Genomic DNA, 12360 nt, shown 5'->3' with positions numbered 1-12360 from the left:
GTTATCGCTGTGCTGTCTCGCGATCATAACACGATAAGAAATTTAATACTTTTGATTCTGATGAAACCGTGTTGTAGTTTACTTTGCTTTTTTACAGACACACTACGGTGACATTATTCAATACTTGGCAGATTATTCATTACTTTATTCTGTTGGGACGCTATTTACAAATTTAATACTTTCAATTTTGCAACAATTAAAATCTATGTTTATTACGTAGCAATACCATTTAGTAATTGTGACCCGAACATTTATTTGGCTATTTTATCAATATTTTTTTAATTATTAAAAACAAAATTATAGACTTCATTACTGTCAATACTAGTTGTTAAATTTAAAAGAAAACATTCCCCCGAGTGCAAAAACAATTTGTTAGTCATTTAACTCACTACTGACAGATAAGGGAGTTTTTGAAAACAAAGTAATAAAACGATTAGCACTTTCTTGTCGTTCAAAGTGGGGGACTAGTAGAATCTATTACTTTCGCGGGAGAAAATAAAAAAAGCTTTACTCCCCTAAAGTTGAAAGATAATACAATCTTGTAAAATTTAACAAATCTGATGTGAATAACTGAAATTAAAATTATTTATAAATTGTGCATATGTCACACTTCCTTTTGTGAATTTGTGAGCTGCGAGTTAACTCAAGGATTTTCCTGTAATCGCCTATTATCTACATTTATACTACGTTATAATTTATAATTTATTTTGTTCGTAACCAATCCCTTTAATCAAGAATGTCAGAATCATTTGTTTGGAAATATTTCGTTAAGGATTTGAAACAAGAATTTGCAACCTGTAATGAATGTAAAACACAGATAAAGTGTAAAGGTTTTTCAACAAGCGGCCTTATCAGACATCTGCGTAACAAGCATAATATTGACAAATTATCTGTCACTAGTACTAAGCGTACAGCCGAGGAAACTGGAGAAACTAGCAGTAAGCGATTAGCCTCTCAACAAACCTTACCATCGCTTTTTATTAAAAAAGAAACGTGTGAAGAAATAGTAACAAAACTTGCGACTTTAGATGGCATCTCTATCAACTCTATTACAAAAAGTGAGTTCATCAGAAAATCATTGACAGACAGAGGATACACTTTACCAAAAAATCCATCAGATGTAATGGATCTCATCCATTCGCATTACAAACAAATCAAACAACGATTATGTTCTGAAATTGATAGCCAAATAAATGGAGGATCAAGGTTTAGTTTATCCTTGGATGAATATACTTCACTAAACAATCGCCGGTATTTAAATATAAACATACACAAAAGTGACGGAACATTTTGGAACTTAGGAATGGTGAAGATTTCCAATGTTCTACCTGCAGAAACTGCTGTCCAAGTAATCAAAGAAAAGTTAAAAGAATTTCACATATCTTTAGAAAAACACGTGGTGGCTTGTGTTACTGATGGTGCAGCTGTAATGGTGAAATTTGGAAGGTTAATTGAATGTGAGCATCAGTTATGTTATGCACACGGAATTCATTTAGCGGTATGTGATGTTTTGTACCAAAAGTCAACCACTTCAGTAGCAGTCCCTCTTTCTGAAGAAATTCAAACTGAAGATGAAGAGCGCAATGACGATATTGAGAAAGATGAAGAAGACTTTAGTTATAGTATTGATTTTGAAAGTGTTTTGTGTGAGCGTTTGGCTGAAGATCCTTTCGATATAGATATTTCATTTGAATTACATGACACACTAGGTAATGAAATCGTCTGTTCTCAAATCATTAATAAGGTTAGAAAAATAGCAAAATTTTTTCGCAAATCACCTTTAAAGAATAACATCTTACAAAAATACGTTGAACAGGAACATGGGAAAAATTTGCACTTATTTCTGGATTCCAAAACCCGATGGAATAGCCTTTTAGCCATGTTAGAGCGATTTATTAAAATAAGATCATCCATATCGAAAGCAATCATTGACTGTAATAAAGATACGGACAATTTTGATCTTGACAAACAAGAAGTTACTGTAATTCGTGACATCGTGGCATCACTGCAGCCATTAAAAGCTGGAGCAGAAAAGCTTGGCAACAGAGGATCGACTTTACTTTCATCGGAAGGTATTTTTTCTTTTATTATAAATGAGTTAAATCAACTAAACACACCTTTTTCAAGAAGACTAAAAGAGTCGTTTATTCGACGCATAGCAGAGAGAAGAAATGTAAAACTGACTGGCCTCATACAATATCTCAATAGTGGAAAGAATTATGGAAAAGTTTCAACTTTCCCAAGTGAAAAAAGTTTGCCAGCCTTACCAACCAAGACTATGTTAATTTTATCAGCAAAACAGATGTTAGATCGTCTTTTTGAAGTATCTACTGATTCTACTTCCGGTGATACAGATCAACTACCAGATGTCGCAAGCTCATCTGCAATGACTTTAGCTGAAAAGCTTGATGCTGCTATCAAAGAAGCTGAGATAGACAGATCAAGAAAAGTGGACAACAAAAGCAGTACTGAAACGCGTCTCGAGAACGAAATAGAAATCTTTGAGGCTACAGGTGAAAAAACACACAACATCTGTCTTCTGTTAAATGCGTTAAAAACGATTCCACCCACATCGATTGAATCAGAAAGGGCATTCTCGGCAGCAGGACTTTTTATTACCAAATTAAGAACCAGATTGAGTGATCGGAGTATCGACCATCTTTGTTTCTTAAAATCTCATTATAAAAATTTACAGTAATATTTGTATTATGTTTTATTTAAATAAAAAATATCATTTTCTAAGTTAGAAGTTTGATCAAAGTTCAGTTTTTTTCTTTAAATTTTTAACTCAATTCGTAGGCAATTTTTGTTATAAGCAGTTTCGAACAAACTTTAACAAATTTTTTTTTATTTGTGAATTTTCTACGTAATTCAAAGGTATTTTTAATACATATTTTACACATCATTATTAATACGATTTTGGAGGTTGTAGAACACTTAAATTACTTTATAAAATGAAAAATAATGATATCATTCGATTTCAAGATATTTTTTATATTTTAAAAATAATTTATTATATCCCGGGATTTCCCGGGATCCCGGGAAACAGTTCACTTTTATCCCGGAATCCCGGGACAAGCAAAAGACCGGGAAATAAGAAACCCTAGTCTAAACATAAAATAAAAATCCTAAAATTTTATATCTAAATAGAAAAAATAATACAGTACATTTACGCTTTAAAATGAATCTTATCTTAATGGTCCAGGAATGTGAAAGCACTTTGAAGGTTTAATTAACGTAATTAAAACAAACGTAGAATTTATTGACAACAGATGTCAGCACTTGACTGCATCGTCTTGTCTATCGTCTGTTTTACATATTTTTGTCCAGGTGGTGTTTTGTTGACTTAAAAAATAAATTATTTCATTTTTCGCATATTCATGAAATAATATTGCTATAATAAGTTCATTTATGCTATAATAAGTTTATTTAGCTATAATAAGTCAACGTGAGACATGACAAAATGCATGAGACTAGTCGCCGAGTATACCACACAAATAAAAAAAATCGCACAAAAAAAATTGCACAAATAAAAAACCGCACAAAAAAATACTGCATAAAAACAGGTTTGACTGTATATGTGTTTCTGGAGAAGGGAGGGAGACGCCAATAAAGTGTCGCACCCTGGGCGCCAGTTATGTTCGCTACGCCACTGACCGATATTTGTGTTGTATGAGGGATATCCCCAATTTTCAAACCATATTAGAGCAAAATCATGTTGTAGAAGTACTGTGTTGTACAAGGGATACCTGTAATTATATTTAAGTATAGTAACTACATATACATACAACATAGATACCATAGTATTATTTTTGTCTGAAAAAACAGACAAACTTTTTGACTAACTCAATAATTTAAATTCATGTTCATACTTCAGTACTTCAGTAAAAATAGAACTTATCTGAAAGTAAAACTTTGCTATTATTAACATAGAAAAATTTAATAAATAACATACAGTGACATCTTAGTTATACGACTCTAAAGGAACTAATGATAAAAGTCGTATATGAGAGAGTTGTACAAAAGAGAAATCGACCAACTTGAATGAAAAATGTTAAAAATATAACTTTATGACATTACCACTAGTTTTATCTAAACATACAGCCAGCAACCATTCTCATTCTGAAAAGTGATATTATGTTCAGTACGATAATACTCTGCTTTCTTATCTTCCTGGGTACCTGTTTGACTTATGGCAAAGTGACCCCATTCTGTTCCATTAATCGAGAATCTCGACGGTAAAGTAAGAGAAAAATATATTAGTCTGAAACATTTGTAGGGGTTTAGAACTGAGAGTCATTCAAATGAGAGATTTTAGACATTATCTCCCATAGGCTTCAGTCAGGACCAGAGAAAGTCTCATAACTGAGAGAGTTGCTTAAATGAGAGATGTATAAGTGTATGGTTAGAGACTTAAATAAGAGGTGTATAAGTGAGAGGTCACTGTATTATTTCAGAATATAATTTGTAAAAAGACTGTTAAAACACCTAAACTAATACTCATTTGAAAACTGATACAAGTATATTAATTTTTGTTTCTAAATAAATGATTTATTTTCACTCTAGACAGACTAACCCACCTTGTTTTATTGTTTCATTTATTTCTTTTAATATATTTTTATTCTTTAGTTAACTTCTAATTAGTGATGAAATTCTGGATACCTAAAACCAGGAAATGGAAAAAATGAAAAGAAGGAAAAGAAAAATGTTAATGTTAAAATAATAATGCCATTTTTACATTAAAAGTTACAACCAATCTTTATTTATAAAAAAAAAAAAATACAACTTGTAAGTAATTTAAAATATTTACAGCAAATTGAATTGTCATTAATTAAGTGTTAAAATTTATTTATACAATACAGTTGTATGGTCGCATTAATCCAAACAGCTTTTACCATTCCCCTAACTAAAATAATAGACTTATTAACTGTACACTTTCAGATCACATGTAAAGAAAACATAATTCATGTGTTTTAAGCAATGCTGCTTGTTTTTTCTGATAACCTGTGTGACTTAACAATAGTTCTAACTGTTTCACACAAAGACACAGCTAGTTGTTCAGAAAAACTACTGCAATGGATGGACTGAAAACAATGGTAGCACCCTCCCAGAACTTTTGTTACTTCATTGTTTACAAGAAAAATCTTTCAAGCTTTAAGCACTTAGTAAAACAAAAAAATTTCTAATTATTTTAGTGTATTGTGATTTAAAAAATTTTTGTTCCTGTACACTAAACAGTATTTTAGTGTTGTGTATGAAAATATTTTTACATTATATTTTTAACTACTGTGTAAGCTAAGAATAATAAACATATTTTGTACTGTATTCCATCATATAATCTCTGTTAATCCAAACTTTCCATTAATGTGAGCTTCCACTGTCTCAATTAGTTTGAATTAATGCAGCCATACTGTAATGTATTAATCACAAAAACATAAATTTTTAATATTATTTTATTAAACAAATTTTTCAAATACCATATATAAATTCTTCAGCATTTTATATTTTATATTACTTATTACACTTTCATAATAACAATAAGCCTATAACAGGGATGGCAAACCTTTTTGAGTCCGTGTGCCATATTGTAAGTATACTTAGCTTTAAAGATGTTAATGCATGCCAAAGTCTTAGACTTCTAATAATGATATTTAAAGAAATTAAAGAAATACCCTTTAATTCGAATAAATGTTAAAAATCTGATTGAAAAAAGGATGATCAGGTGATAAACAGATATTTTATATACTTTCAATAGCAAGCAATAGATTTTGTTTAGACAGTAAAAAAATTGCAGGTTTCATATTTAAGTTATTCTAATGTTGACCTATTGATAAAATCTAGTAGCATAAAATTAACAAGTAACAAGGAAAGTGAAATACTGTATTAAAAAACTTTTTTTCAAATAAAAATAATTATAATAGAAAATTATAAGAAAAACCACAAAAATATTTCTTTTTTAAAATAATATCTAGTATAATTTATAGGATTAAAAAAAATGCCATTTTTTCATTTGGTAGCTCATATGCCTTGCCAAACACTGTTGTAAAGTGAATTTAAGAAAAAGTTACTTTATTGAAGAAATATTAAATAAAAATGCAAAATAAAATCAATTTACATCTCCTGCTTAATTTAAACTTAATTTAACTTTTCTATAAAAGTGAGGAAAAATAATCACAAAAATATAAACATTGTAGTAGCTCAGGTGACAACATGCATGCAAAGAAGGTACAGTAGTTCATAGCCTTTTTTACATCCACAGAAAACGTGATACTTAGTGAATAATTCTTGACATCTTGGACAGCTACTTTTGGAAATTTCGTAGATTCTATTATTAATTATAACCATATTGCTATTTAATCTCAGTTGAATGAAAAACTTCTTGAATGTAAACGACATATTAGATAACATATAGTTATTATTGAAGGGGTAATTTAGCAATATTTTATACCATTTAGGCTCTCTTCTCTTATGTATTTCTTCGATATCTTGAGCTAATGAGATTTCTAATGCATTATGTATTAGTTGTTTCCTTATAAAGTTGCTAATTTCTGAATTTTCTGGTAATGGAGTTATAGAAACTCCGTATTCATTGATTATATTCTTCATTTGACTAATCCAGGTGTTTTTTTGGGGTTTTTGACACATTTTTTTATACAGCAAATATAATAGTTTTGTTAGAAGGTTGTCATTGTCTCTGATCTTATATAGAAAATTAACAAATCTTTTGACAAAGAAAGGAGCTAATCTAAATCTGTTGAGTTCAATTCTAAGAGCGTAACCAGCAATATTGTATTCCAATGTAAAAATTTTTCGAATAAATTTATTTTGAATGGATTCAAGTTTCTTATAATTTGTTAGACTCCAAATTGGTGAGGCGTAGGATATCGCATTAAAAATTATAGAGGTAAACAGTCTAAAATGACTAAATATATTTTTAAGCTTAATATGTGTACAAAGTTTCACCATGTTATTAATCAGACAATTTGGTTTGTGAACGACTTTTTTATATTGCTTTTCAAAAGTTATTGTGGGGGTCAGTATAATTCCCAAAAATTTTATCTCTTGTACTATCTCTAATTGTACTTTGTTCATCAAGAATGATGTGCTTTTTAGGCAAGTTTGGATCCATTACGAAATATCATGACAGAGGATTTTCTTGGATTGATGCTTAATTTTAATGTATCAAAATATTTTTGTATATTTCCAATTTTTCTTCGAAGACCTGCTGCTGTGGGTGCGACTAGTACAATATCATCCGCATATGCTATAGAGTGGATTACTTGGCCGTCTATACAAAATCCATCATCTTCTTTCTCAAAACATTCATTTATGTCTGCTAGGAAATAGTTAAAAAGATGTGGAGACCAAGGGTCACCTTGAAGAAGACCTCTATTCACTTGTAATTCTGGCCATTTCTTGTCAAATTGTTTAATGATTACTTCATAGTGTCCGAACAATTGATCGATTATTCTAATCATACGTGTATCTGCTCCATTTTTGCTTAACTTCTCTAGTAATACTGCAATAACCACTGAGTCATATGCTTTTTCAATGTCCAAAAACAAGGCAAAGACTTTTTGTCTTTTTTTATATAATTGTAATTGAATTAGTGTCGTCAATGAAAATAATGCAATTTGGGTGCCTCCGTTTTTTGTGAAGGCAAACTGTGTATAATTGAGTAGTTTATTATTCTCTGTCCACTCGTTAAACTTTTCTGTTAGTACTGCTGTAAACAGTTTGCGAAACCCAGACAAAAGAGCGATAGGTCGATAGTTGGCTGGACAGCTTCTTTCACCTTTTTTAAATATCATTTGGAAGATGATTTTGTTCCAATCTCTAGGTATTGTACCCGTATTATAGAAGTTATTGTATAGATTAGCCAATAGATGAATTCCTTCGATCGAAAAGTTTTTGATTATCGCATTGGTGATGGAATCGGCACCTGGAGCCGTTCTCTCTTCTATTTTATTGATAAACCTGTGTAAATTTTCTTCATTAAATATTTCTGTTAGTGGTTCAATCATAACAGTTAAGTGTGGTAATCTCTGCACATTGCATTTATCTTTGTAGGAAATGGAAAATTCCTCAAAGTATTGTTGCCAATTATCATACGTTACATAGCATTTAGGCTCTGGAGTTTGTGTTTTATTTCTGACTTGTTTAATGATATTCCAAAATTTTTTCGTATCTTTAGCTTTTAATAATTGATCACTCATCTCAGAATAATATTTCTTCTTTTTGGCTTTAATTAGGTTTTGATATATTTTTTTGTTCCTTATATATTCTTTCAACGTTGACTCCAAGTTCATTTTTCTAAAATATTGTAAGCTACGTTGTTTTTTAATCTTATGTAAGTAACAACTCTTATCAAACCAAATTTGTTTGAGATGTGTTCTATTAATGTTCCAAGAGGTTTTGTATCGAAATTGGTCTATTATATTTACTAATTTATCATATTTCTGCACAGCCGTTATATTATTTTCTTTATATTGTATCATCAGCAATTGATTGTTGAATTCATTTTTGAATTTTTTCAGATTAAAACTTCTTCTCGTCTCTCTTCTATAGGTTCGATTATTTTTTTGAATTTGTTCTTCCCTGTTTTCATATGGAGCCCCAATAAATTCTAGTTGTGCAGGGAAGTGGTCTGACATATCAATATTCAAGACTCTAAATTCCTTAATCTTATTTAGGGCAGTTTCCGAACAAATTATATAGTCAATCACAGATTTGCCTAAATTAGACAGGTAGGTATATTCCGCAGGACAGTCGCTTGGGAGTCGTCCATTCAAAATATATATATTACTAGCTGACCCGGCCACGCGTTGTTGTGGCTCAAAATGTATCTATTATAAATGTGTAACACTTCCCCCATGGGGGAATTTCAAAAAATCCCTTTTTAGTTTATATTCTGTTGACGTCACCTATTAAAACGCAATTAAAAACGCAAAAAACCGCATGTAAAATAGTATAAATAGAAGCCGAGTTCTTCACAGTAAGCCTTAATCCCGTCCATCTCCCCCCGTAGGGAGAATTTCGACATGTATATTATATAAAAACACGTGCATATTCGAATGCAACGTTGTGTCAAAATTTCAAAGGAATCTGTAGGAACAAACAAACGTTGTATTTTATTTATATAGATAGGTAGAAAATGATCTGCTTAGGTCCATTCTCACAGAAAAGCATAATGCCTCACAGAAAAGCAAACTTAGGTCGTCTGAAGTTAGCGCCATCTGTTGGACATAAAAGCCTTAATCCATATATAAATATATTTTTGAAAGGGGGGAAATGGTGATCTTCACATATGCCACAAACCTTCGCGGGAATGTATTAAACAACTTCCCAAAGTTTCATGGCAATCGGATAAATGGTGTGGTAATGCATGAAGGACAAACACAACACACACACACACACACACACACACACACACACACACACACACACACACACACAGACATACATTCGTTTTATATATATATAGATTATCTTGTACAAATTCTAGTAATGATTTTCCTCCTAAGTTACTTACTTTATCTTTAGACATTCTGATATTATCAATAATTCCATTGTTATTTTTGTTTTTTGTATCCATTGCTTCACCTATTTGACTATTAGCATTGCCCCCAATTATCCACAAATCTGTAATATTAGTTCTCTGTATTATCTTATTTTGAATTTCTACTAAGATTCTCTTTTTATCGGAGTTTGGTGGGAGGTATATGAGTATAATTCCTATACGTGTTTCTCTCCAGCGTGAACTTAAATGTTGACAGAGTTCTAATTCAGCTAGGATGTAATTGTTATCAGTAATCCAAAATCTCAATTTACCTAGATTTTTATTAATTAACAATAAGAGTCCTCCAAAGGGTCGACCGAATTTGCTACTTCTTTGACCTTTACTTTCCAATACTAAGAAGGTTTGTTCTAAATATGTTATATCTTCTATTTTTAGCTGGATCAACCAAGTTTCAGACAAACCAATAACTGTATTGGAATTCAAATATCTATGAAATGTATCTGTGTATAGCTTTCTTTGGATACCTTGTATATTCCAGAATCCAAAACGAATTTTGGAATTATGTCTTTTTATATATTCACCTTCTTCTAATGGTAGTTCAACTACTAAGTTTGTCAGCTCTATTCTATATCCTTGTTGGTTATTATTTTCTAGTATTTCTAGGTTTATAGAATCTTCTGTTCTTTGATTATTCGTAGAAATGAAGGATTTTTTGACATATTTATTTAATTGACCCTTTAATTTAGACCTAAAAAACCCCTTACATGTATCGCTTTTTGTAAGTGGAGATCGTATGTATAGATATTCTCTTCCTTTATATAATAATCATCCCTCATTATTATTTTAATGCCTTTGGCTTTTTCTTGTTGGAATATTGGTATCAAATTTTTTCTCCTCAATCTCGATCTTCTACAGAGATCTGTTTTGAATATAATTTTTTTATGTTCGTCTAAATTGATTTTTGCTCTCTTAGACCAGAATTCTTTAAGTATTAAATTTCTATCATATGTTGAGAATAGAACTATTTTCACCATAGGCTTGTATTCATTATTAGTTAGTTTAATTATACTATCTATTGGACTATTTGTTATCCCTAGTTCTCTTGTTATAAATAGTTCGATTTCTTTTAGATATTCCGAAGTTTCAAACGGAAAATTAATAATTACTATATTTTTGTTCGTTTTTTCATTTAATAATTGATCTATTTCAAATTCTAGCTCACCTTTTGTGTGGGAATTATCCTTAGTTATTGAATCCATTTCTTCCAATTTTTGTGCAACTCTTTTGGATTCCAATTGGTAAACTCTGTTTTCTTCTTTCAGATTATTAACTTCTGATTTGATATTTTGTAATTCGGTGTTTAATTGATTGAATTTTTCTTGAATCAAATCATATATGGATTTCAGCGAATATTTTTGTTCTTCTGCTGTTGGAATGTCTGCTCCTCGTGTGATATGAAAGTAGTCTTGTATTTTTGGAGTTCTCCCATCGTTTAATTCCTCTCTATCATACTCCTGTTCTTCAGGCAGAATTTCTTGACTGGAATCAATTCCAGATATACTTATTTTTTCTATAGCTTTAGGAATGACACTGCGCGGCCTCCCACGCCCCTTCTTTTGCATATCTGTGTGGCCGCCACGTTGAGGAGATCTAGACAAAGGTCCTGGGTTAGGTTCTATACCAGAAATAAGCAATAGGTATAATATTACTAGCAGCGAAAGACATTTTTTATACTTCCACTTCAATTGAGGTAACATTTTCTCCCAAGAGCGAATCATTATCACACAGTGTTGTATCAACTCTTCTCTTGAGATTATCACGCCAATACCTTCAACAGTCGAGACACTCTCCCTCAGATCATTTTAAAGCAAATATAAAAAGTTTTGAAATATTTCTGATTTAAAAAAAAAAGTTTTTTAAAATTAAAAGTTTCCTTTCAGAAAAGTAAAACAACCAAAGATCCAATATATCTTTAGAAATGGTCTCAGAGAAAATCAATAAAAATGATTGTAATAAAAAGAAAAAAAATGAATATTTAATATATAGTCTTCAGTGAATTTGTAAAAAAACTTGTAACCAGATAAGCACCTACTTTAAACTGAAGAGTTACAGAACTGTCCAAAATGCATATTTAATAAAGTAGAATAGGTAAAAAAAAAGTCTCTGTGTCCAATTGAAAACATTCCCAAAAGGTATGCTAAATTTAAGATTATAAGCCAATATATAAGGCTTGATAACCATTAAACTAAGTCTTCTTCAGTTCTGTCATGTTTTACATAATATTTCAGAAGCAGAGCTTCTGATAAAAGGTTGTCTCTGCAAAAAACTGTTTTGTTCCTGGTGATTAGTAAGGTGACCAACCGTCCTCCTTTTGATTATTAATAAATATTAACACATTTAGCTTGACTTTTATAGTTCTGTAAATCCATGAAAGGAAAATATTTGTTAACTGTTTCAGTATAAATATTTAAAAATAACAAAAAATTAAAAAAATTTTTTTTCACTATTTTTCATATGGTCAAAATGCTAAAAAAATAAAAATACAAAAAAGATTGTAACCTAGGGACAATTCAGTTATATGTACAATTTAAGGGGAGTGGTATAAAAAGTAAAAAGTACATCATTGTGTTGTACATGATTTGGAGAACGAAAGTTGATGCATTGTCTACATGAACTTTTTTAGTGGTATTAGTGGCCTACAAATTTGTTCTTATAAGTGTAGTTATTAGTCATGTGAATAAACTATCAGTAAGAAAATGTTTGAAGAACTTTTTAAGTGATTTCTTCAATGTCAGGAGGGGTCCAAGAACTATTCTACATTAATTACTTGCCAAAAGTAT

At 30.5% G+C, this 12360-nt stretch overlaps 1 protein-coding gene across 2 annotated transcripts in view; it reads right to left on the bottom strand.

The window, feature by feature from the left end:
- LOC136980651 (N-acyl-phosphatidylethanolamine-hydrolyzing phospholipase D-like) overlaps window positions 1-12360 on the bottom strand; it is a 71313-nt gene that overhangs the window by 52520 nt on the left and 6433 nt on the right. The window contains exon 2 of one of the 2 annotated variants that reach the window (XM_067276803.1): window positions 4581-4662. The exons of the other annotated variant lie outside the window; for it this stretch is intronic. The gene's annotated coding sequence lies outside the window, so the exon portion shown is untranslated. The remainder of the gene's footprint in view (window positions 1-4580; window positions 4663-12360) is intronic. 2 annotated transcript variants of the gene reach the window in all.

The sequence above is a fragment of the Centruroides vittatus genome, unplaced genomic scaffold (assembly GCF_030686945.1).
Source record: "Centruroides vittatus isolate TY-2023 unplaced genomic scaffold, ASM3068694v2 contig_1159, whole genome shotgun sequence".
NCBI lineage: Eukaryota > Metazoa > Arthropoda > Arachnida > Scorpiones > Buthidae > Centruroides > Centruroides vittatus.
The sequence above is the reverse complement of the archived record's forward strand: the minus strand, read 5'-3'. Positions and strand labels throughout refer to the sequence as shown.